The 25,210-nt window shown below is 36.6% G+C and overlaps 1 protein-coding gene across 4 annotated transcripts in view; it reads right to left on the bottom strand.

The window, feature by feature from the left end:
* GULP1 (GULP PTB domain containing engulfment adaptor 1) overlaps positions 1 to 25,210 on the bottom strand; it is a 334,314-nt gene that overhangs the window by 184,016 nt on the left and 125,088 nt on the right. For all 4 annotated transcript variants that reach the window (XM_040227780.1, XM_040227779.1, XM_040227781.1 and 1 more), the window contains exon 2: positions 12,828 to 12,953. The gene's annotated coding sequence lies outside the window, so the exon portion shown is untranslated. The remainder of the gene's footprint in view (positions 1 to 12,827; positions 12,954 to 25,210) is intronic.

Here is a 25,210-nt window from a genome sequence, read left to right as displayed (position 1 = left end):
CATCTGTAACTGAGTCCCCTACCTCAAACTATCCTTATAAGGATTAGACAGGTTCCTTTATACAGACAGTTAAAAACAACATGCAAGTGCTGGACATTGTAATTAATATTATTAATGCTACTGGGGCTGATTTTTAATTCTCAGAAGTTTACAAAACTCAAGAATGGGGGTGGAGGGAAGCCAATAAACTCCAAGCAGGCAGACTTTCAGGTTCATAGTCTTGTTGATGTTGTTGTTCAATCACTAAGCTGTGTCCAACTCTTTGTGACCCCACAGACTGCAGCATGCCAGACTTCCATGTCCTTCAGTATCTCCCGAAGTTCACTCAAGCTCATGTCCATTGAGGTGGTGATGCCATAACAGTCCTAACTAAGTGAAATTTTATATAGGATAAGTTACCTAAAAATATTTTGGGGATGGGCTAACTAAATAATATAAGAGATATAAACTTGCTTGAAAAAGTCAAGCAATGGAGGCACAGACATAGAGAACAGACTTGCAGACATAGAGTGGGAAGGAGAGGGAGGACCAAGTGAGAGAGTAACACTGAATCAGCATGCACATTCAGTTCAGTTCAGTTCAGTCGCTCAGTCGTGTCCGACTCTTTGCAAACCCATGAATTGCAGCATGCCAGGCCTCCCTGTCCATCACCAACTCCCGGAGTTCACTCAGACTCATGTCCATCGAGTCTGTGATGCCATCCAGCCATCTCATCCTCCGTCGTCCCCTTCTCCTCTTGCCCCCAATCCCTCCCAGCATCAGGGTCTTTTCCAATGAGTCAACTCTTCACATCAGGTGGCTGAAGTATTGGAGTTTCAGCTTCAACATCAGTCCTTCCAATGAACACCTAAGACTGATCTCCTCTAGGATGGACTGATTGGATCTCCTTGCAGTCCAAGGGACTCTCAAGAGTCTTCTCCAACAGCACAGTTCAAAAGCATCAATTCTTCGGCGCTCAGCTTTCTTCACAGTCCAACTCTCACATCCATACATGGCCACTGGAAAAACCATAGCCTTGACTAGATGGACCTTTGTTGGCAAAGTAATGTCTCTGCTTTTGAATATGCTCTCTAGGTTGGTCATAACTTTCCTTCCAAGGAGTAAGCGTCTTTTAATTTCATGGCTGCAGTCACCACATGTTAAATAGACAGAAAGTGGGAATTCGGTGTATGACACAGGGAGCTCAAACCTGGTGCTCTGTGACCACCTACAGGGGTGGGATGGGGTGAGAAGCGGAAGAGAGGGTCAAGAAGGAGGGGACATGTGTATACCTATGGCTGACTCATGTTGATGTATGGTAGAAACTAACACAATATTGTAAAGCAACTGTCCTCCAATTAAAAATAAACTTATTTGAAAAAAAAAAAGTCAAACTTTCCACTGAAAGTAGAGCTCTGTTGGCTCAGATGGTAAAGAATCTACCAACAATGCAGGAGACCCAGGTTCAATCTCTGGGTTGGGAAGATCCCCTGGAGAAGGGAATGGCTACCCACTCCAGCATTCTTGCCTGGTGAATCCCATGGACAGAGGAACCTAGCCGGCTACAGTCCATGGGGTTGCAAACACGACTTAGCGACTAACACTTTCAATGAGAAGATCATGAAAAAGACCTGTGGTGACACTCACGTATTTTGGGCTTCCCAGGTAATGCTAGTGGTAAAGAACTTGCCTGCCAATGCAGGAGATGTTAAGAGTTGTGGATTCAATCAATCCACAGGTAGGGAAGATCCCCTGGAGGATGGCATGGCAACCCACTCCAGCATTCTTGCCTAGAGGATCTCATGGAAAGAGGAGCCTGATGGGTTACAGTCCATAGGGTGGCAAAGAGTCGGACATGACTGAAGTTACTTAGCACACACGCACTCATTTCACTGAAATGTTTACTTTTCTATTATAATTTTTGGTATCTATATTTTCTTATAAATAATTAACTAAGAAGTGTATTTCTAGTATATATTTTACTACAATATATTCAAGGCTATTTTTAAGAAAGAAGGTCTGCTTACTTTATAGTCATCAGCAAGTAAAACGTTTGAACTTGAACTATTCTTAAATAGCAAAATATTTATACATCATCTCAGTCAGGATTATCAAACAATTTTATTGATGAATCAAAGTAAACAATGCTATTTAAGCAATTATCAATACTTTCAAAAAAACAAAAAACCTCCACAGAAGTATCAAATGATTTTCTTTGATAAACATTTTATAATTACTATTATGAGACATTAATTAAATTGCTTTATCTCTTGCAAGAAAAATAGTCAAAAGATGATGTGAGAGTTTTAATTGCCCCATCACATCATCCAGTATATGTTAATGGAATAGTTGCTTAATATTCTGAAACGGGGTGGAAAACACAGAAGAACGTGCAAATGTGTTCTGTTCTCACAGCACAACCCTTGGATATGTAAAATAGCTTTAACATTAAAGCTCTAATTTTGCATCCCCAAAATCTAAATACACTTCAGTCTTACAAAAATTAGTAAAATCTTCACAGGAATGTTATGCTTAATCACCTTACATAAGGTTACCTGGAGTTACTGATGATAACTTACATAAACGGATCAATTTCTATGCTTTATTAAATTGCTCACTCACTGACATGGTTTTCAAAATTAAAAGAAAAATGCTTTCAGTCCAAATGTATTTCCTATCTTATGTCCAAAAGTAGAAGTCTTTTTTCTTGATTTAGCCAATGGCTACATAACCCAACTGAGGATGTGCAATCAATATCTCCATACATATTTCAGGATATTTTATGAAATACCTTATTCAGGTATAATTCTTTATTCACTTACTACCCTTTTCCCTTGTAAGTCAAAAGATACTGAATCCTTGAAATCAATTACTTATTTTTAAAAACACTATGCTATGTAAATCTTACATCAGATTTATTTAATGTGCTAAAATTTACCAAAAAAATGTTTTTATTTCCACCATTATAAAAGTAGTATATGCTCTTTGGACCACTGTACTTTAAAAATGTTAGAAAGAGTAAAATTAAAGTCACCACTGCTAACATTTAAGTCCCTTTACTTTTAGTGTTTAATATTATAGGTTGAAGTTTGCCAGATATAGTGTTGAGATCTTACTGTAGATACAGCTGTGTGTCCTAGTTTCACTCTTTCACTCTCTCTCTCCTTTTTTTTTTTTTTTTCTTTCATTTTATAACTACAGTCTATGGGGTCACAAAGAATCAGACAGGGCTCGAGTGACTAACAAACTACCATTGTTCCCTCAAAGGCACCTACTATATTCAGGATAATGTCAAACCCCTTACATGTTCCCTTATCATCTGTTCCATTTAACCTCTTCTCTGTCCTCTCTCCTCTCCACCTCTCATCAGTCCCTTGTACTCTTTGCTTCAGCTGAACTGAACTATTGATACTTTCATTTCTCCCAATGAACTATGCTTCCTCACAAGCACTGGGAGGGTCTACTGTACACTCTTTTCCTTCTGCTGAGCATTCACTCTCAGATATTTCCTTCAAGTAGGGTTCTCTAGCATACCCCAAAAATAGGCCCTGGGACCCTACAAAGAACACCAGCAGTATCATGTGACCTCCCTATAGTGGGACAAACACCATCTCCCCCAAATTCATGTCCACTCAGAACCTCAGCATGTGACCTTATTTCGAAACAGTGTCTTTACAGATGTAATTAGTTCAAGATATTGAGGTGAAATCATTTTGGATTTAGGATAGACCCTAAATCCAATGACTGGTATTTTCATAAGAAGAGGAGAGGACACACCCAGAGACACAGGGAAGAAGGCCATATGAAGATGGAGCCAGAGAGGGGAGGTAGCAGCCGTAGGCCAAGAAAGACCATCAGCCACCAGAAGCTGGAAGCAACACAGCAGGATGCTCCCTTAGAATCTTTGGAGGACACATGACCCTCTGACACCCAGATTTCAGACTTCTAGCCTCTAGAATTTTTGTTGTCTTAAGCCACTCAGTTTGTAGCTCTTTCTTACAGCAGCTCTAGGAAACTACGATAGCTCTGGTTCTAGACTTCCTGCAATATATTAATTGTTATATATATTTCAGTTTTCACTAAGACTCTATACAAAGCAAAAATGAATTCTATTGTTTATAGCTTTATGTTCACTGCTTAGGACAGCACTTAGCACATGGCAGACAATAGACATACATATAAAAGAAAGAACAAACGAAATTTTCATAAGAGTAGATATCTATTAAAACCTGAGCAACATTACTATTTAATCTATGCTAATTTCACTGGCAAAATCTTTGTTCTCTGAGTTTTTTGCTGTTAGAGTTTGATACTTTTCAAATGACAGTTCTGAAGAAAGGCTTTAGAAACATCAATTGTTTTTACTTGCCCTACTCCCCATCTTAGTCCTAAAACTCTGAAATTCTTTTTGGGAACCTCCCCTCTCCACATGCTAGCAGTCTCAGGAGAATTGTTAATCAAGTGCCATGGTTCCTGGCAGAGGACAAATGATTGAAACCCAGCCATGCACACTGGCTTTGTGAATGTAAGAAGAATAGCATTAAACCACATTATTGGTCCAGATTTAGCTCCATGGCAGTACTTTTCACAGTCTCTCTCCACTTCCTGCTCTCCAGATCCCTGGAAATGCTCTGGCTCCTGTCTTTCCTGAGAACTGTTTTTCTGATTACCCTCTGATTCCATGAGCTAACTCATATCCTTTCAACAAAATCCTTTTTTGCTTAAAGTACACAGAACTCCTTTCTGTTACTTGCAAAATAAGAACTGTAATTTATAGAGACTCTTCAACTATAGATGTGATTAATATTAATACATAGAACAGACTGCTTGTATAAAGAGATGTTGACCATTACAGGTGGTCATTTGATCAAAATGTTTACAGTTTAGACCGTCAGGCCACTGAACTGATGAACTATGCAATTCAAAACTCATCATTTAACAATTTCCTTTTCTGAGATAGCCACTTTCATCTCTTCAATCATTGCACATAATTATGTAAATCATTCTTATTCATTTATTTCTGTCTTTATGTGTAAAAAATATCCTTTTTAAAGAATCTTTTTGCTAAGCTAAATTTTGTCAATATAGATTATGCTCTAAAAGCAAGATAAATCATTTTGTAAAGAATGTTAACTCTTGGGGAATCTTCAGAGGTCAAAAAAAAAAAAAAAAAAACAACAACAACACAATGTTATTTCTAAATATTTAAGGCTTTGATATACTATATAATACCCTCATCGCATAAATAATTTGTTTAAGCTAAAAGCCCATAGATTACCAACCTGTAACATAGAGACTAACATATTTGATAAAAACCACTTTCCCTGTTTTCACTATTTCATTCAAATAGCAATTCATTCATGAATAAACCATTTGTTACATATTACATAAATATACAAAGCATTTTTCCCTTTGTCTCTTCATTAAATGAAAACTAATGTTAATATTACACAGGTAATGATTAATTTGAATATCATTAATTATTAGAATGAAAGTATGTTTTACACATACAGATGTAGTAAAGGTAAATTTTTCATGTGCAATCAAAGGTCAATGACGGTAAAATGGCTTTCTTCAGTTTCTGCAAACAGCTTAAAGATGATTTCCTTTGGTATTTAAATGCTGATTAAGCATAACACATCTGCTGAATATGACTTGGATATGCTCTCCACTGAGGGACTTCCCCAGAGACATTCTTCAGACAAGAGCACTATTAGTCTTACTTCAGTTCAGCTCAGTTCAGTTTAGTCGCTCAGTCGTGCCCACCTCTTTGTGACCCCATGGACTGCAGTACGCCAGGCTTCCCAGTCCATCCACCAACTCCTGGAGCTTACTCAAACTCCTTTTCTTTCTTAACATTGCATTGCATTGCATTTTTGTCATCTATTTCTTCTACTTCTTATCTTCCTTACACTTCCCATCTAATATAATGTAAACTCTATGAGGATGTACCTTTTAATACTCTTAAACTACATTACAGCCACATTCAAATCTAAACTTTATATAGGGTCTCAAAACTAAAACTCTCTTTTCACACTTTTTTGACTTCTACTTCTTCCACACATTTACACTGAACATGCCTTTGTGTTTATTCTACCCTTAAACTATCCAGTCTTGCTCCAACATTAATTAGTCCATAGTTTTCCTTTCTCTTACATGTGTTTCCATCTTAAAGGAGTCTGTAATTTAGTCATTTTATTGCTGTTTCAAGCCTCTTCTCTTCATCTTTCATCTTTAACATTAGTTTACAACATATGAAAACTTATTCTGTGCTGGCCATTGTGTTAGGCATTCTGCAGGGTGTTCTGGTTACAAAAACAAACACACACCTATCTGATTACTGGAAAAAGAGAATCCCAGAGACAGGTAAGCAAAAATGAAAGAACATAATATATCTGGAAAGCTTTATACAATTTTCTAGACCTATATTAAGGAATGATTAAAGATACATTTTGGATTTTAGAAGTCAAGAGCCAGTCCACATAAGGAAATTATGTAATCCCACTTGAATTTTCAAAAGTCACTTTGCAGCAAAAGTTTGAAGAGGAATCAAAAACAGACAGAGCACTTAGGGGTTATACTGCTACTTCTAGAAAGACATACTAATGGGATAGATGATAAAAATTTAAGGAATAGAATGAAAAAGACTGGTTAATATATTAAAGGTTATGAGTATTAAGAAAAAAAGCTGAAATTCAAATTAAGTTTTCCAATTTGACTATCCAAATGAATCACAATTTTAATCAAAGAGTTAGGAAATACAAAATAAAGATCGTGATTTTTAAGAATGTGAGATAATGACTCTAATGGTCTGGCTACATAGATGTATCAAATATCAAGCAAATGGAGGGATTCGGAAATCTAATAGAATAGCAAGACTCTCAGATGGCTTCTGCCTCCTGATATTCATGCCCTTTGGTGACCCCCTGCCACTGAATGAGGGCTAGATCTATGATGCATTTCTAAAATATAGAAGACTACAGAAAAGGGTGGTATATTAGTTTCCCACAGCTTCCATAACAAACCGTCACACACTGGGTGACTGAAAACAACAGAAATTCATTCATTCATAGTTTTGACGGACAAGAGTCGGATCGAGGTGTCAGAAAGACTACACTTCCTCTGAAGGGTCTAAGGGAGATTTTATTCTTACCTCTTCAGCTGCTAGTGGTGCCAGGCCATCCTTGATTGTGGTTGCATCATACCAGTCCTTGCCTTTGACTTCACAGAACCTTCTTTCTTCTCTATGTATACTTCTTAAGGATACATGTTATTAGATTTAAAGCTCATCTAGTTAATCCAGGATGTTCCCACTCAAGATCCTTTATTTAATTCCATTTATCTTTATAAGCCTTTATTCTGTTTCCAAATACTGTCTCATTCACAAGTAACACAGGTTAGGACTTGAGCTATCTTTTTAGAGGCTGCCGGGAGCCACCACGGGAGATCCCACCCATGACAAGGTCATGTGGAAGAGAACTGTTAAGAAAGGCTTCAGGACTCAATGGGCTCCCTAGGCTTTCTTGAGCATCTACCCCCAAACCAGAATCTGTCTGTTTTACTATTTCATGACTTTCACTAACTCCTCTGACATTAACAGGGGGCTATCCCTGACCACTTTCTCTGGAGAAAATCAACTTAGGGCTATAGCTAATAAGTCTCTTGGACATGAGAAAAATATTTCAAATCGAACCCCCTCTGTTAGCATTCTAGCTTGCTTGGCAGGTCTATCCAGACTCTTGCAGGTATGCATGTGATTATTTGCAGCCTCCCAACTATGAGAGGCATGGGAAGCCTAAAACATAGAGCCTTTCAAAGAGTTAAAAACTATTAGAGTAGTGCTGGTGTAGGATTTCATTATTGGGCCAGTGCTTGTTGCTAAGTTCCCATATCTCTAATCAACTGTGCACCTGGGAGTGCATTAGTTAACATAGTTGGAAAGTAAGAAAAACACGTGTAGCCTTGAAATTAACCACATCAGACTTTTGAGCTAATTGGTTCTTTCTTGTAACTCACTGCACCTTTGCTCCATGAGAAATGTAACTTGTTTAATACTTTCTGAGGCTGACATAGATTAGGAATACAAAGAAAAAACACTTTGAGGGAAAGTAAGTTTTCTGGTTGAGCAGCCTTTATCAAAAGAGGGTCATAAAATGTTCACAGGCCTCCAAGGCCAGAAGATAATGTACACAATATTGTTTATGGGAAAGGTTTGCAGAAAAAATCCTGGTTTCGAAAAAGACAAAACAGATATAATGTTTGGGCTGACTCTGTATGACTTTGCAACTTTCATTTCCCTCTGTGTATAAGACAAGGTATAAAAGTACCTTTTAAAAATAAAGCTATTGGGCCTCGCTCGAAGATTGGTCACCCCCGTGTTTCTCTCTTTTTCTCTCTTACTTTCTTTTTCAGGCTGATCCCTTGGAACACAGAGGCTCTCTGCATTCACTTTTCTGCCTGGGCTTCTAAGACTTTATTAGCTTTCTATGTAAACAAAAATATCAGCCTCTTTCTTTCCTCTATTTTCTTATCTACAATATTCTTTCCTTATCTCTCTCTAAATCATCCGCCGACGCTGTTTTTCCTTCAAGTTCCCCTGGATCCTGCGGGGGCTAGACCCTGACAAGAGGCCATCATTGAACTACCACAAATGGAATGACACTTCCTAGATTTGGTTATAGGGGAACCCTGTTTCCATCATGGACGCTCACTTTTTCTCTCTCTCTTGGATTGCTTGCCCCAGAGAAAGCTAGCTTTAATTTCATGGAAGCAACCCTATTGAGAGAGGCCCTCCATGGCTGAGTCTGGAGTGGACTCTTCAGCCACAGCTAAGCTGTGAAATGACTGTAGCTGCAGAGGACCTAGAGCCAAAAACCTCAGCTAAGCTGTGCCCAGATTTGTAGTCCACAGAAAACTGTGAGATAATACATAAGTGCTGTTTTAAGCTGCTAAGTTTTAAAGTGATTTATCACAGAGAGACAGAAAACTAACATGAAGCTCACAAAAACATCTAAGCTAGGGCAGGAATGATGAAGACAAATTATGGAAATGGATTCAATTTTGCATCTAAGAAATATTTACAGAGTATCTATAAAACCAACATTGTGGTGAGCTTCATTTAGAGTGAATATATATCTGGAATGATAAATGATGACTCAATTCTCAAGAATCTTAGTCTCAGGAAATTATACACAAAACCACAATGCATGGTACAACTGAGGAATGTTTAATAAGCGGTGTTAAGGTTCATCAGTGGCAACAGATTTGGTCTCAGATACAAAAATTAGGAAAGACTTCCTGGAGAAGTTGAATTCTTAACTTCTACAAACTTATCTATTTATAACTCTGTATTAGCAAAGTTCCCTTTCCTTTCAACAATGCAAAATTTAAGGCACCTCTAAATGGTAAGGATAATTTTCCTGTCCATTACACTAAGACTCCTATAATAAATTTACTCAAGCTCTTAGGGCAGGAACATACATTCACTTTTGAGACTGCTGCTGCTAAGTCACTTCAGTCATGTCTGACTCTGTGCAACCCCATAGACAGCAGCCCACCAGGCTTCCCTGTCTCTGGGACTCTCCAGGCAAGAACACTGGAGTGGGTTGCCATTTCCTTCTCCAATGCATGAAAGTGAAAAGTGAAAGTGAATTCGCTCAGTCGTGTCCGACTCTTCGCGACCCCATGGACTGCAGCCCATCAGGCTCCTCTGCCCATGGGATTTTCCAGGCAAGAGTACTGGAGTGGTAGAAATGCTAAATTATATATATAGTAAATATATATACATATATATATATGTATATATATATATATACACAATGGCTATGAATCAAATCACGTCTTTACTTATGTTTTACTTGGTATAACTTATTTTTACTTTTATCATACTTGTAATTTTAAGAAACTCACATCACTTTTCATAGTGAATAAATGAATCCTCAATTAATTACATAATTGCAATGAAATTTTAAAATGCTGAGTGCCTTAGCAAAGATATGAGCAAAAAACATGAAAGTAAGGCAACACCAAACCTATTATTTTACCCACATGAAAATCCCAGCCAACTTGCCCCTTTTCCTAAGATAAAAAGCCCTCTCCTTAACCTTCCACCACATTCAGTTCAGTTCAGTCACTCAGTCGTGTCCGACTCTTTGCGACCCCATGAATAGCAGCACGCCAGGCCTCCCTGTCCATCACCAACTCCCGGAGTTCACTCAGATTCACGTTCATCGAGTCAGTGATGCCATCCAGCCATCTCATCCTCTGTCGTCCCCTTCTCCTCCTGCCCCCCATCCCTCCCAGCATCAAAGTCTTTTCCAATGAGTCAACTTTTTGCATGAGGTGGCCAAAGTACTGGAGTTTCAGCTTTAGCATCAGTCCTTCCAAAGAAATCCCAGGACTGATCTCCTTCAGAATGGACTGGTTGGATCTCCTTGCAGTCCAAGGGACTCTCAAGAGTCTTCTCCAACACCACAGTTCAAAAGCATCAATTCTTCAGTGCTCAGCCTTCTTCACAGTCCAACTCTCACATCCAGACATGACCACTGGAAAAACCATAGCCTTGACTAGACGGACCTTAGTCAGCAAAGTAATGTCTGCTTTTGAACATGCTATCTAGGTTGGTCATAACTTTCCTTCCAAGGAGTAAGCGTCTTTTAATTTCATGGCTGCAGTCACCATCTGCAGTGATTTTGGAGCCCCCAAAAATAAAGTCTGACACTGTTTCCACTGTTTCCCCATCTATTTGCCATGAAGTGATGGGACCAGATGCCATGATCTTCGTTTTCTGAATGTTGAGTTTTAAGCCAACTTTTTCACTCTCCTCTTTCACTTTCATCAAGAGGCTTTTTAGCTCCTCTTCACTTTCTGCCATAAGGGTGGTGCCATCTGCATACCTGAGGTTATTAATATTTCTCCCGGCAATCTTGATTCCAGCTTGTGTTTCTTCCAGTCCAGGGTTTCTCATGATGTACTCTGCATATCCACCACATTACCACGGCCTTATTTTACATTTACACTATTTTCACTACAGGTAAGGTTTCACTGGTTTCTTGCTTGAATTCTTGCAAAGTCTAGAAACACTGTTTTTATATATAACCTTAATAAGACTTGATGTCTTTGGAAAAACAGTATTAGTTGATAGATAACCTGGTATCTACATCTCAATATAGCTAGTTACCAATCAGTCTTACCTTGAGTATGACTCAGTTGTTACTCTCTCATGGTGTATTCCTTTTTTTTTTTTGCCATGTATGTCTAACTATAAGTGCCTCAAAAGTGAGGATTATATCTTCTTCATCTTTTTTCTCTACAGTCCCTACCATAGTGCCTGGTAAATAACAAGTGTTTAAACAGATGTTGATGAAAATAAAACAGAAAAGCCTACAAATTGTTCTCCCTCCCTTTGGATTTGCTTTCCATTAGTCTAACACACATATCACTTCCAGATTTATCTTCTTAGAATAAAGCACAGATAATCTTATTCCCCTGCAACTGTCCCTCATTGTATAATGATGAAATATAAATGCCAAAGTTCAGGAATCCAAGTCACAGAAGATATTTCTCATCACTCTGCTATATCTACTCTATTTTCCAATTTTCTGAATACCCCCAGGCTTTCTCAGCTCTGTATCTATGCACCAATTGACCCTCTATTTAAGTCTTCACCTGTCAAATCCTACTTCCAATAAAAAGCACAACTCAACTGGTCTCTCATTTGTGAAGGGTTCAGTTCCCAAGCTGAAAGTATCATTATCAACAATCACTTTTTCCTTTTACTTCTTTCTTTGCACTTAATACATCCTATCTGTGCCTAAAGTACTGGAATATATTTCTTATTTCATCATATTTTATTGAAAATTATAAGAAGAAAGCAACTAGCAACTATTTTTATGTTTTCCTGCCCCTAACATCCATTATCAACACCATCATACAATCAATAATCAAATAATCACAGTGCTTGAGCTGAGTGAAATAATGTTTTCAGCAGATATTAATCAACTAAATGTATACTTCACTGTCATCTATAAATAATGTACTTTTAGACAGTGTGAAAGGATTGTGCACATATAATATTCACTTTCCTTCTAGGCTTAGTTGTGTAAGGGACAAACTGGCTGAATACATGTGAGTAGAGGATTCTACTGCTTGCAATCAAAATTTAGAATCTTAACTTAGTTTTTTGCATTTTTAATTCAACACAAACTAGATTTGTTAGGGAAGTTGTTTGAATGGAAAACTCTAAATCAGTGGGTCAACAAATATTTTCAAAAATGACTAATGAAAACTATAACTCATTATCACCTTCTGAAGGTAATTTGAGGAATATGAATAAAAAGCTTTAAAAACATTATAGTCTTTGAACCAGTGATGCTAATTTTAGTAACTCTACTCATGCAAAATGAGCAGTATTTATATCAATTTATCTATAAAGATATTCTCTGAATAATAAACCCAATCAAAAACATTTTAAACCATGTATGCTTATATTTAACAGATAAAATGGAAAATATGAATATTAATTCATATTCTCAAATAGAACAAAATAGACTTGTTACAAAAACAATAAAGAAATTCAACAAAAAATACATATACTAATTAGTCCAACATTGTTTAAAGGGAAAAATCAACAAAACAAAAAACAAGTGATATAGAACAAAATAATAAAAGAAGTTATCTTTAGAGAACAGACATTCATGATTTAAATTTTATTTTGCTTTTATGTATTTTACCATTTTGCTCAATAAAACTGTCTTCTTAATCTGTGCAAAATTAAGACATCTTTTATAGTTTTGAATCATTTTTCAAAATCACATTAAGTATAGAGATGAGCAATCACTTATTCTCACCTGGGTAGGTATGTTCAAATATAGTCGAAAGAATATGCAGACACTTGACTTTCAATTATACAGCTGCCATTCAAATTCTCCTTTGGTTTCTTTTCTCTTGTGTATACCAGATGGAATCACACATAACTAAAAATGAAATTAAAATTGGACTTAATGGAGGTAATCAATAATTACATTTATGGGTATTATAATTTAGATATTATAACGTTGCTCTAAAATTCTAATTACATTTCTTATGAAAGTTCAAGAAAGTTACCCAATAATAGGAAAACCATGGTAAAGCATGTAATTTTTTTTGAAAAAGCAGAGTAATAGATTGCTAGAAAAGGGCAAATAATAAGATTGCTAGATAATGAGTTAAATGTTTTAATTCATGGATATGTTACTATTAAAACAGTGATGGTTGCTTGACAGTGTACCCCCTCTCTCCCTCAGGCTGTATGACAACTCGGCCCAGCTGTCTCCTCCACTTATTAGCTAATGAGACTAACCAAGCGTATACTCTGTCCCTGATTAAGAAGGTGAAACAAAATTGTAGAAAGCACTAATCTATTTTTTTCATTTCACTTTAACTGCTATGGAGAAGCATTTGGGGAGCTTATCCTTCCATTTATTCTCATGCTATAACTAGAAGAGACATAACAGCTTGTTAAGATTTTTACATTTTTATTCCAACAGACAAAAAGGAAAAGTCCTTCCAGATGCAACAGCATAAATTATGCCTTCCCTTAATTCCATCATTTCAAATGGACCTCTAACACAAATTCAAATAGCAGAAAAAAAAATTTATAGTACAGTATTTCTTCTTGCCAAAACAGCAAAAACAGTGCTTTTTTTTGAGGAGGAGGGGAAGCACAAGTACTAAAGCATATCTAACTCTTTTGTTCAGCCTCCCTCCATAACTCTAATACAGACCACTGGTAAAGCCAGACCTATATTCTTCACTTTTTCAAATTATAGACTAAAGATGGCTCTCAAATACTTTATTTCTGCCTCTTTGTATCTGAGTCATCTGAATATTCTGAAACAATTCTAACTTAGCTCAATTTTTCTTTAGAAGCTTGTTTATCTATTTGTTCACCGTATTCTTTTTCATTTCCTAACATGTTTAGAGATAAAGAAAAAAGGCATCTGAGTTTATGAGGCACCAGAGACAAACTCTGGGGCAATAATTCAAGTAAAAAAGCTTATCTGGGAGATACTAAGGCAGTAGCATATAGTCAGATCATCAACAGCATCTGGCAGAGAAGGCAACAATTGTAAAATCTGAATTAAAATATGGGCAGGATATTTAATTTTAAGGCCATTTATAGATATTCTATAATTTTAGTGAAAAACCTGTGTATCTACCCAATGATGCTGCTGTTTATTAAATCATTGCATGATATGTTCTTAAGATTGACTCTTAGTGTATATAAATGATAAGATTCATCTTTATCTTTCCTGAAAAAATAAAAGCTGCATTATCAAGTACTTCCAGCTTTGAAAATAGATCTGTTCAACCTGAACAGGAAATTTCAAACGTGGCATAGCTAAATGGTAACCATGAAATTATGTCATGATTTCCAAAGTGATTAACCAGGTCATTTTTTTTTCTCTTTTGTCTGTCTTGGGCAAGGAGAAGCAAAAAAGGAGACAAAACTATTTTTTAGCATAATGGCTATTTCCCTATATATTTTATGTGAATATTAATCTAATGGTATGAAATTAGAAATCAACCAAGATAACATAAGTGATTTTGTTTTAAAAAAAAAAACTATTAAAAATCATATTCCAACATTGCAGCAAAGTAAATATTTTCCTTAAAACGGTTAATTCATGTTATCGCCACAGCTTTTATTTCTATCTCAGATTGACTGAAATCCACTTTAACTGTGGAAAATACTTTCAACCTAGAATATTTTATGTAATGTGACAGAATAAAGAAAAGCATAAAAATACCCACATCAAAAAACAAGAATGAACTTGTGCCTACTTCTTTCTTCTTGCAGGAAAATGACGCATACTCTGAAGTGGATCTATTATTCCACTGTCTGATATGATTAGATTTGTTTATATAAAGAGCATCTTAAATATTCTTGCAAAAACTGAGATATGCTTATGAGCTGTCTGTTTAAACACATTTTATTTTAAAATATAAAATCAATTTCCATGTGAATAATTCCTAAAATTATTCTTAAAATTTTAGTACAAATTTATTACTCTCAATCTTATAATATGTTGCCACCATTTATAACAAATTATGAACTTTGAAGAGGTACAAAAATTAAATGAGGCCAGCCATTTTTATTTATTTATTTATTTTTACCAAATGTTCATTCTTTCCAATAGTGTTAGTTTAAGAAAACCATTATAAACATTGCAATATGACTAGAAGCCTCAAATGGTTGATGCAACATTTGTATCTTTAAATATTCCATACACATCAAAGCCACCCTAAACAAACAAGCCAGGCTTAAAGATATTCTTATTTGTCATCAAATGAAATAAAGACTACCATGAAACAGAGACCACCATTATCATTATCTTAAAACTTTTTCAAAATCATTTTATTATTTTTCTTTTTATATCTAGCTCCAAGAATTTAGCAATATTGCAAACTAATTTCCAAAATGCTGCAAAATGTTTTCCTGAATGTTCATTTCTTATATCTATTATAGGTATCTAAATTCAAAATATGCAAAATGGGATTCTTGGTTCACAATTACCTCTTTTTTTCCTTCGTCCTGGGACTTTAATTAAGTAAATACTACAATTCTCATTCTAATTGCTCGACAGAAACCATGCATTACTAATCCCTTTTATTTCCCTTACCAGCTACATGCAGTTAAATCAAGAAAAAAATCCAATTATACTCAATACTGATCATTCCATTTTGTTACTTCTTCAAGTTTACTTCCTTACCAGGTCATCAGTACTCAACTATGATTTCTCTAACAAGTAATATAACAGTATCACCCTCTGGACAAAGTTCAAATGACTTAGCATGCCTTAACATCTTTGTCCAACTGCCTTAGTGGTTGTCTTCTCAATGTTTTTTACCCTAATGTTCTAGGCCAAAAGTATAAGATGATTGTCATAAGTGACTTGGGACAATCATTTAGCAGTGACATTCATATAGCCCTAATATACTCCTATGCTCTAGGGAAAGTAAAGTTGGAAAATTAACTTGGTTCATTAAAAAAAAAAAATTTCATGAAGAATAGATTCAAGAGATTAGATCTCATAAAAGAGTGACTGAAGAACTATGGGCAGAGGTTAATATCATTGTACAGGAGGCAGTGAACAAAACCATCCCCCAAAAAAGAAACGGAAAGAAGCAAAATGGTTGCCTGAAGAGGTAGCTGAAAAAAGAAGAGAAGCAAAAGGGAAAGGAGAAATGGAAAGATATACCCATCTGAATGCAGAGTTCCAAAGAACAGCAAGAAGAGATAAGAAAGCCTTCCTAAGTAAACAAGGCCAAGAAATATAGGAAAACAACAGAATAGGAAAAACTAGAGATCTCTTCAAGAAAATTAGATACCAAGGGAACATTTCATGCAAAGATGGGCACAAAAAAGGACAGAAACTGTATGGACCTAACAGAAGCAGAAGATATTAAGAAGACATAGGAAGAATACACAGAAAAACTATACAAAAAAGATCTTCATGACCCAGATTAACCATGATGGTGTGATCACCCACCTAGAGCCTGATATCCTGGAGTGGGAAGCCAAGTGGGCCTTAGGAAGCATCACTACCTACAAAGCTAGTGAAGGAGATAGAATTCCAGCTGAGATATTTAAAATCATAAAAGATGAAGCTGTTAAAGTGCTGCAAATTTGCCAGCAAATTTGAAAAATTCAGCAGTGGCCACAGGACTGAAAAATGTGAGTTTTCATTCCAATCCCAAAGAAGGGTAATGTCAAAGAATGTTCAAACACATAACTGCACTCATTTCCCCTGCTAGTAAGTGAATGAGTGAAAGTTGCTCAGTCGTGTCTGACTGTTTGCAATCCCTTGGACTATACAGTCCATGGAATTCTCCAGGCCAGAACACTGGACTGGGTAGCCATTCCCTTCTCCAGGGTATCTTCCCAACCCAGGGATCAAACCCAGGTCTCCTGCATTGCAGGTGGATTCTTTACCAGCTGAGCCACCAAGGAAGCCCCATGCTAGTAAGGTTATGTTCAAAGTCCTTCAAACTAAGTGTCAGCAGTACTTGAACCGAACACTTCCAGATATACAAGCTGGATTTAGAAAAGGCAGAGGAACCAGAGAAAAAATTGCCAACATTCGTTGGATCATAGGGAAAGCAAGAGAGTTTCAGAAAAACATCTACTTCTGATTCATTGACTATGCTAAACCCTTTGACTATGTGGATCACAATAAACTGTGGAAAATTCTTAAAAAGATGGAAATACCAGACCACCTGACCTGACTCCTGAGAAACCTACTGTATGCATGGCAAGAAGCAACAGTTAGAACTGAATGTGGAACAATGGACTGGTTCAAAATTGGAAAGGAGTACATCAAGGCTGTATATTATCACCCTGCTTATTTGACTTATATGCCAAGTATATAAGCTATTTACTTACATATGTGTGTGTGTGTGTGTGACATTTCACAAGCTGGTATCAAGATTGCCAGGAGAAATATCAATAACCTCAGATATGGAGATGACACCACCTGTATGACAGAAAGTGAAGAGGAACTAAGAAAGCCTCTTGATGAAGGTGAAATAGAATGAAAAAGCTGGTTTAAAACTCAACATTCAAAAATCGAAGGTCATGGCATTTGGTCCCATCATTTCATGGCAAATAGATGGGAAAACAATGGAAACAGTGACAGACTTTATTTTCTTGGGCTCCGAAATCACTGTGGATGATTACTGCAACCATAAAATTAAAAGACACTTGTTCCTTTGAAGAGAAAGTGTGACAAATCTAGCCAGAGTATTAAAAAGCAGAGACATTACTTTGCCAACAAAGGTCCAGAGGTCCTTTGACATTTTGACAAAGGTCAAAGCTATGGTTTTTCCAGTAGTCATGTGATGTATGGATGTGAGAGTTTGACCATAAGGAAGGTGGAACACTGAAGAATTGATGCCTTTGAATCTTGATTCTGGAGAAGACTCTTGAGAGTCCCTTGGACAACAAGGAGATCAAACCAGTTAATCGTAAAGGAAATCAACCATGAATACTCATTGGTAGGATTGATGCTGACTATCCAATACTTTGGCCACCTGATGAAAAGAGCTGACTCATTGGAAAAGACCCTGATGCTGGGAAAGATTTGAAGGCAAGAGGAGAAGGAGATGACAGAAGACAAAATGGTTGTTTGGCATCACCAACTCAATGAACATTCAGTTTGAGCAAGCTTTGGGAGATGGTGAAGGACAGGGAAGCCTGCTGTGCTGCAGCCCATGGGGTTGCAAAGAGTCAGACATGACTGAGAGACTAAATAACAACACAAACAAATATTTGTTGAACACCTACTTAAAGTCCAATTGTATTAGTCGTTGTTGCTGTTGTAATAGTCACTAGGTCAGGTCCAACTCTTCTGCAGTTCTGTGGACTATAGCCCTCCAGGCTCCTCTGTCCATGGGATTTCCCAGGCAACAATATAAGATTGGGTTGCCATTTCCTTCTCCAGGGGATCTTCCCAACCCAGGGATCAAACCCACATCTCCTGTATCAAAGGCAGATTCTTTACCACTGATCCACCAGGGAAGCCCTGCATTAATCATTAGGGAGAGAAAAATAAGTCTATACCCTCCTTTGAGTCTGTCAAAGCAAGACTATGTTAATGGCAAAATGAGGTATTGAAGAAACAAAGAGAAAGTTCAGGAAATTCTTCCTTAAAAAAAGGGAATCTGAACCATTGGTTCAGAAGTTGTCTAATGAAGAAATTAGTTGGCAGAGGGAACATCGTAAGCAAAGGTACGCAAACAAGAAAAAACATGCCACCTTTAAGGAATGCTAGTGATTAGTGATTTTGAAATTAAATACTTATGAAACTATTTATGAAAAAATTTTACAGTAAGATAAGACTATATCAAGAAGCTTCCCTAATGTCATCAAAATTTGGGTTTTATCCTGAAGGTGATATGAATATTATAAAACAGGGAAGTGATGCAAGGTAAAAGATGATGAGGATAGCAAACTATTGCTTAGATCTGTGTATATTTGCTAAATGGCAATGCAAAAATAGAAATAGATTCAGGGCCTTCATATTTGTAAGATATAAAAGGGGAATGATTCTTGGGATTTAATTCATGTAGGAAGAGAGCTAGACCAAGACACCACTGATCCTGCCCTTTCCTATTCTCAGAGATGCCAATCTGGACCAAGAATTGACATCATTCTTTATTGTTCCATGTGTACTTTAAGTTATCTACATTTAGTTCTCAGAATGATAAAGAAAAAGTGATATAAGATTAGACAGGACAAATTATTTCAGAATATCAACTTTAACTTACCAATTTGAAAACAAATTAAATCTAGTTCTTCCCTCTACATTTGACGTGGAAATTTTAGCAGAACTTTGAAGCTGTCACCAGCAGGAAATTTTCCTAATTAGAAGTTGGAGAACAAATAGTAAGTTATTCACTCCTGCTGCAATCAGTGGAAAACACAAGCCACTTTCTATGAAACTTTTGGTTATTATACTTTTCGGTATAAATAGATTAAAGCAAAGTCTTTGTTCTTTTTAACGTTAACTCTTCACAAACTCTGACCTCTCAAATATTTAGATACTCTTATTTAAAACACATGGGCTTCCCTAGTGGCTCAGAGGTTAAACCGTCTGCCTGCAATGCAGGAGACCAGGGTTAGAACCCTGGGTCAGGAAGATCGCCTGGAGAAGGAAATGGCAACACACTCCAGTATTCCTGCCTGGAGAATCCCATGGACAGAAGAGCCTGGTACGCTACAGTCCACATGGTCGCAAAGAGTTGGACATGACTGACAGACTTCACTTTCACTTAACACACAGTATAAGCACTACAATGGATTCAAAGTAGTGATAACTAGCCACAGACTAAAAACTTACTTGCATTAATGAATGATGTGTGGCTAAGTGAAATTCATGCTGAGCGACTAAGCACGCATACATTATAAAATGTAGAAATAAATAAATGAGATAAACCACAGATAGTGCCCAGCACATTAAAATAAAAAGGACCTGGTAATTCAAGACACTTATCATTACTTATTATCATGGGAATAGCAGACCATCTGACCTGCCTCTTGAGAAGTCTGTATGCAGGTCAGGAAGCAACAGTTAGACCTGAACATGGAACAAAAGACTGGTTTCAAATAGGAAAAGGAGTACGTCAAGGCTGTATATTGTCACCCTGCTTATTTAACTTATATGCAGAGTACATCATGAGAAACGCTGGACTGGAAGAAACACAAACTGGAATCAAGATTGCCGGGAGAAATATCAATAACCTCAGATATGCAGATGGCACCACCCTTATGGCAGAAAGTGAAGAGGAACTAAAAAGCCTCTTGATGAATGTGAAAGTGGAGAGTGAAGAAAGTTGGCTTAAAGCTCAACATTCAGAAAACGAGGATCATAGCATCCGGTCCCATCACTTCATGGGAAATAGATGGGGAAGCAGTGGAAACAGTGTCAGACTTTATTTTGGGGGGCTCCAAAATCACTGCAGATGGTGACTGCAGCCATGAAATTAAAAGACGCTTACTTCTTGGAAGGAAAGTTATGACCAACCTAGATAGTATATTCAAAAGCGGAGACATTACCTTGCCAACTAAGGTCCGTCTAGTCAAGGCTATCGTTTTTCCTGTGGTCATGTATGGATGTGAGAGTTGGACTGTGAAGAAGGCTGAGCCCCGAAGAATTGATGCTTTTGAACTGTGGTGTTGGAGAAGACTCTTGAGAGTCCCTTGGACTACAAGGAGATCCAACCAGTCCATTCTGAAGGAAATCAGTCCTGGGATTTCTTTGGAAGGAATAATGCTAAAGCTGAAATTCCAGTACTTTGGCCACCTCATGTGAAGAGTTGACTCATTGGAAAAGACTCTGATGCTGGGAGGGATTGGGGGCAGGAGAAGAACGGGACAACAGAGGATGAGATGGCTGGATGGCATCACGGACTCGATGGATGTGAGTCTCAGTGAACTCCGGGAGTTGGTGATGGATAGGGAGGCCTGGCATGCTGTGATTCATGGGGTCGCAAAGAGTCCGACACGACTCAGTGACTGAACTGATACTGATACTTATCATTACTTATGATGAATTGTTTAAATTCTACATTTCATAATATAAGTAGAGCTATAACATATATATCTTTATACATAAATATTTGTGCTCATCTTAAGTTATTCCTTTATAATGGCTTCTTGGAAGTTAAATTACTAGGTGAAAAAATATTTGATCTTTGGAGTATTTTTTAATATACCACCAAGTTGCTTTCCAGAAAGATATAACAAAACAGACTTCCATTAACAGTAAATGATAATGTTAATTTCAAACCACCTTTCCAGCAATGATCTTTTTACTCATCTTTTGACAATCTGATTATCAAAAAATTGTCTTTTTCTGAAACATGTACTTCTTTAACTACAGGTGAAATACAAATTCTATGTTTAATTTATCAAATACTTAATTTATAATTTTATTTTCATTTGGAGTGCTTTTTATTTTTACTTTTTTGATAATTTTAAATTTACTTATTTTTTTAATTGAAGAATAATTGCTTTAAAGTATTGATGATTTCTGCCAAACATCAACATGAATCGTGCCCCCACTCTCTTGAACCTCCCTCTCGTCTGCTTCCCCATCCCACCTCTCTAGGTTGTTACAGAGCCCTGGTTTGAGTTCCCTGAATCATGAGGTTTTTTTGAGATGTTGATGCAAATAAGTCTCAGAATCTTTGAACTTTTTATTTTCTCTGCCTTCTTTTCTCCTCTCTCAGATAACTATATTCTATTCATCCACAGAATTAGGAAGGATTGTTTTTATTTTAGTTTCCCATAATGTCAGCTACATATTTTATAACCAAAATCATATAAGTCACTAATCCTTAAAGTAAGACCTTAGCTATGAACTGACGCAAAGGTTTTAAAGCAACTAAGTCATTATCAAAAATGTCGATCAACTTTACTTATTTAATGTTACAATTTTATACATCTAGTATAGTTTATTGGAGAAGGCAATGGCAACCCACTCCAGTACTCTTGCCTGGCAAATCCCATGGATGGAGGAGCCTGGTAGGCTGCAGTCCATGGGGTCGCTAGGCATCGGACACGACTGAGAGACTTCACTTTCACTTTTCACTTTCATGCATGGGAGAAGGAAATGGCAACCCACTCCAGTGTTCTTGCCTGGAGAATCCCAGGGACGGGGGAGCCTGGTGGGCTGCCGTCTCTGGGGTCGCCCAGAGTCGGACACGACTGAAGCGACTTAGCAGCAGCAGCAGCAGCAGCAGCAGCAGTAGAGTTTATAGATTTAATTAGGCTTAATTTTAAACTGGGCTTCCCTGGTGGCTTGGAGGGTAAAGCGTCTGCTTGCAGTGCAGGAGACCTGGGTTGAATCCCTGAGTCGGGAAGATCCCCTGGAGAAGGCAATGGCAATTCACACCAGTACTCTTGCCTGGAAAATTCCATGGATGGAGGAGCACACTAGGACTGTTTCTAAAACACTGCAAATGTGAATTTTAGCACCATTTAGAAACAAAATCTTTCCCAACTATTCTTCATTTTTAGGTATTTTCTCTCCTTCTTTCATTCCTTCTTCCCTCTCTCCTGCCTTCTTTCTTTCTGTTCTTCTTTCCTTCCTTCCTTCATCTCAGAAGATGAAAATTATGAGTCACTATTCTTTACTATAGTATTTTAATACATTAGAAAAAATATTCAGGTAATTGAAGAAGCAATTATTAAACACTTATGAAAGGGGCCACTCTTAATTTTTAAAATATCTCATATTACTACCCAAAACTGTAACATGTATAAATATATTTCAGTGTGTGTATGGAAATAGAACACCTATTCAATAAATGCTCTTATTAAGCATTTTTGTAAATAGTCCCACAATAGAGGCTATTCAAATGAAGGGAATCAAGAAACTGTGGTTGAGTCCTTAATGAAAAATTGGACCAAAAAGCATTCATTTACTTGGATTATGTAAAAAGTCATTAGTTTAATTTTTCCAGTCCTGTGGAGTTTACTTTTATTGATGCTAATATCCATGAAATGAATAGTGCACTTAAAGACAAATTTCAGTGGGCTGTGATACAGTGTTCCAATTTCCCACAGTTAGAGCAGAGGGTGGGGAGAGGGGTTTTACTAATCCTTACCTCTATGGTAAATTGATTGCAATATTACCATCATTGGATATAATTAAATTAAATTATACAAACACTATTCAATAAAATCTGCAATACCTTCCACAGCGATAAAATTCAACACAAAAATAAATGTATAAATGTATGTACTGTTAACCAAATAATTATTTTGCAAATGAGAAAGTCTCAGAAATGCTATGATCACAAGTATTTTGTAAGATGACTGGTTATGTACCCAGGCTTTTCTTCAGCAATGAAACATTTTCAGTATCGAGGTTTTTTATTTTTCATGTTGTTCTACCACCAAATATGAGTATACCATTTTAAAGTCCTGCTTTTTTCCTCAATAGGACTTATACATAATGGTACACATTTAATTTAATGTGGTACACTATAAGGGTACACTCTTCATTTAATTAGTATATACATACATTGTGCTTTGCTGCTGTCATCACCACCTCTCACCAAAACAAAAACAAAGGCAAAACAAGGCACAGACTCATGATATTGCCCTGGGTATCCCTTGCAGACCTACACTTCTTTGCTACTTACTGGTAGTTATGTTTGCCTGAGGTTATTATTCTAGGTCCAGGACTGGCCAATGAATGCACCATAACCCTAGTCATAATTATTCTTGTTCAGGAATGGAAAGTTGGACTAAGTGACAACAAAGAAAATCAAATCAACCCTTTTCTAAAACTATTTAGAAAGAAACAATCTCTAGTCAATTGAGTTGACTACCTGGGGGACTGAAAGCCTGGTGACTTTGTCCTATGTAAGGTGACATTGCCTTAAAATGTATCCAACTAAATGGAAAACAAACTATGAGAGTGCCTAGATTCAGCCATATGTGAAATATCATTATAGAACTTTCAATTATGATAGCCTATATGTGGTGCAGAGGTTAAAGCATCTGCCTGCAATGTGGGAGACCTGGGTTCGATCCCTGGGTTGGGAAGATCCCTTGGAGAAGGAAATGGCAACCCACTCCAGTATTCTTGCCTGGAGAATCCCATGGACAGAGGAGCCTGGTGGGCTATAGTCCATGGGTTGCAAAGAGTCGGACACGATTGAGCGACTTCACTTTCACTTTCTTTCATATATACTTTGTTAAGCTTAACTGAGTTTTAATTGATTTTCTGTCAAGTACAACCAAATTATCAGTCTCAAATATGTTATTTACTAATGTGTAAAAATATTTTATTAAATTTGCATGTGACCTTCCCAAAATTGAGCTAACAGTATAAAATAACTGATGTATTAAAAACAATAAAAATTTTCCACAAAATTGTTATTCAGCAACTCTCCTGGTGTTCTGAAGGAATCTGTTGTTGAAGCTGAAAAGGGACATACTGTGCCTTCAATAGGGTTTCAGAATTAGCAGGGCAAAACTTATATGCTATAAAATGTTTGGTTTTCTTAGGAAATCATATAACATAGTCTTTCATTAAATTTAGATTGGAGTATTACATTAATCACATTTTTACTTGAAGTATAACCTGATTGGTTTAAACAATTACAAATAAACAGATTCAGGATTGATATGAAGAATTTAATAAATCTGATGTGCAATAAGAAATGTGGAGCTTTACTAATTAAAAAATTATACAAGATGAATAATATCTCTTCCGATGAATAAATGTTATGGCTTACATGAAAGCAAATAAAAAAACTAATTGGCAGCTAAAGAGAATTATTCCAACCTGATTATACTCTAAAAAGGTCCTTTCTTTTTTCTTTGATGCTCTTCAGAAAGATACTAGCTAAGTAAATCTTTGGTGCCTCACTAAGTGGTCATAGAAGTTCCTAAAGCAATTTTCTGCTTTGACACCTGGTACTTTCAGAGATTTTCACTGTCTGATGAGGATTTGATATCTACTAGGTGGTATCTGAATGACCTATTTAAAAAAAAAAAAAATTGAACTACTGGTGTTTATAGAACTGGAAAAATAAACTTTATTTTTTATAAAACACCTAAGGATATATAAGATACATGGGTAACTGTGAAATGAAATTTCACAATTTCATTTTTAAGACTGGGTGTACAAAGTATCATAAGGCACCAAAAACTTCTCCCAAATGTCAGCTGTGA

This window comes from Oryx dammah, unplaced genomic scaffold (assembly GCF_014754425.2).
Source record: "Oryx dammah isolate SB20612 unplaced genomic scaffold, SCBI_Odam_1.1 HiC_scaffold_27, whole genome shotgun sequence".
NCBI lineage: Eukaryota > Metazoa > Chordata > Mammalia > Artiodactyla > Bovidae > Oryx > Oryx dammah.
The sequence above is the reverse complement of the archived record's forward strand: the minus strand, read 5'-3'. Positions and strand labels throughout refer to the sequence as shown.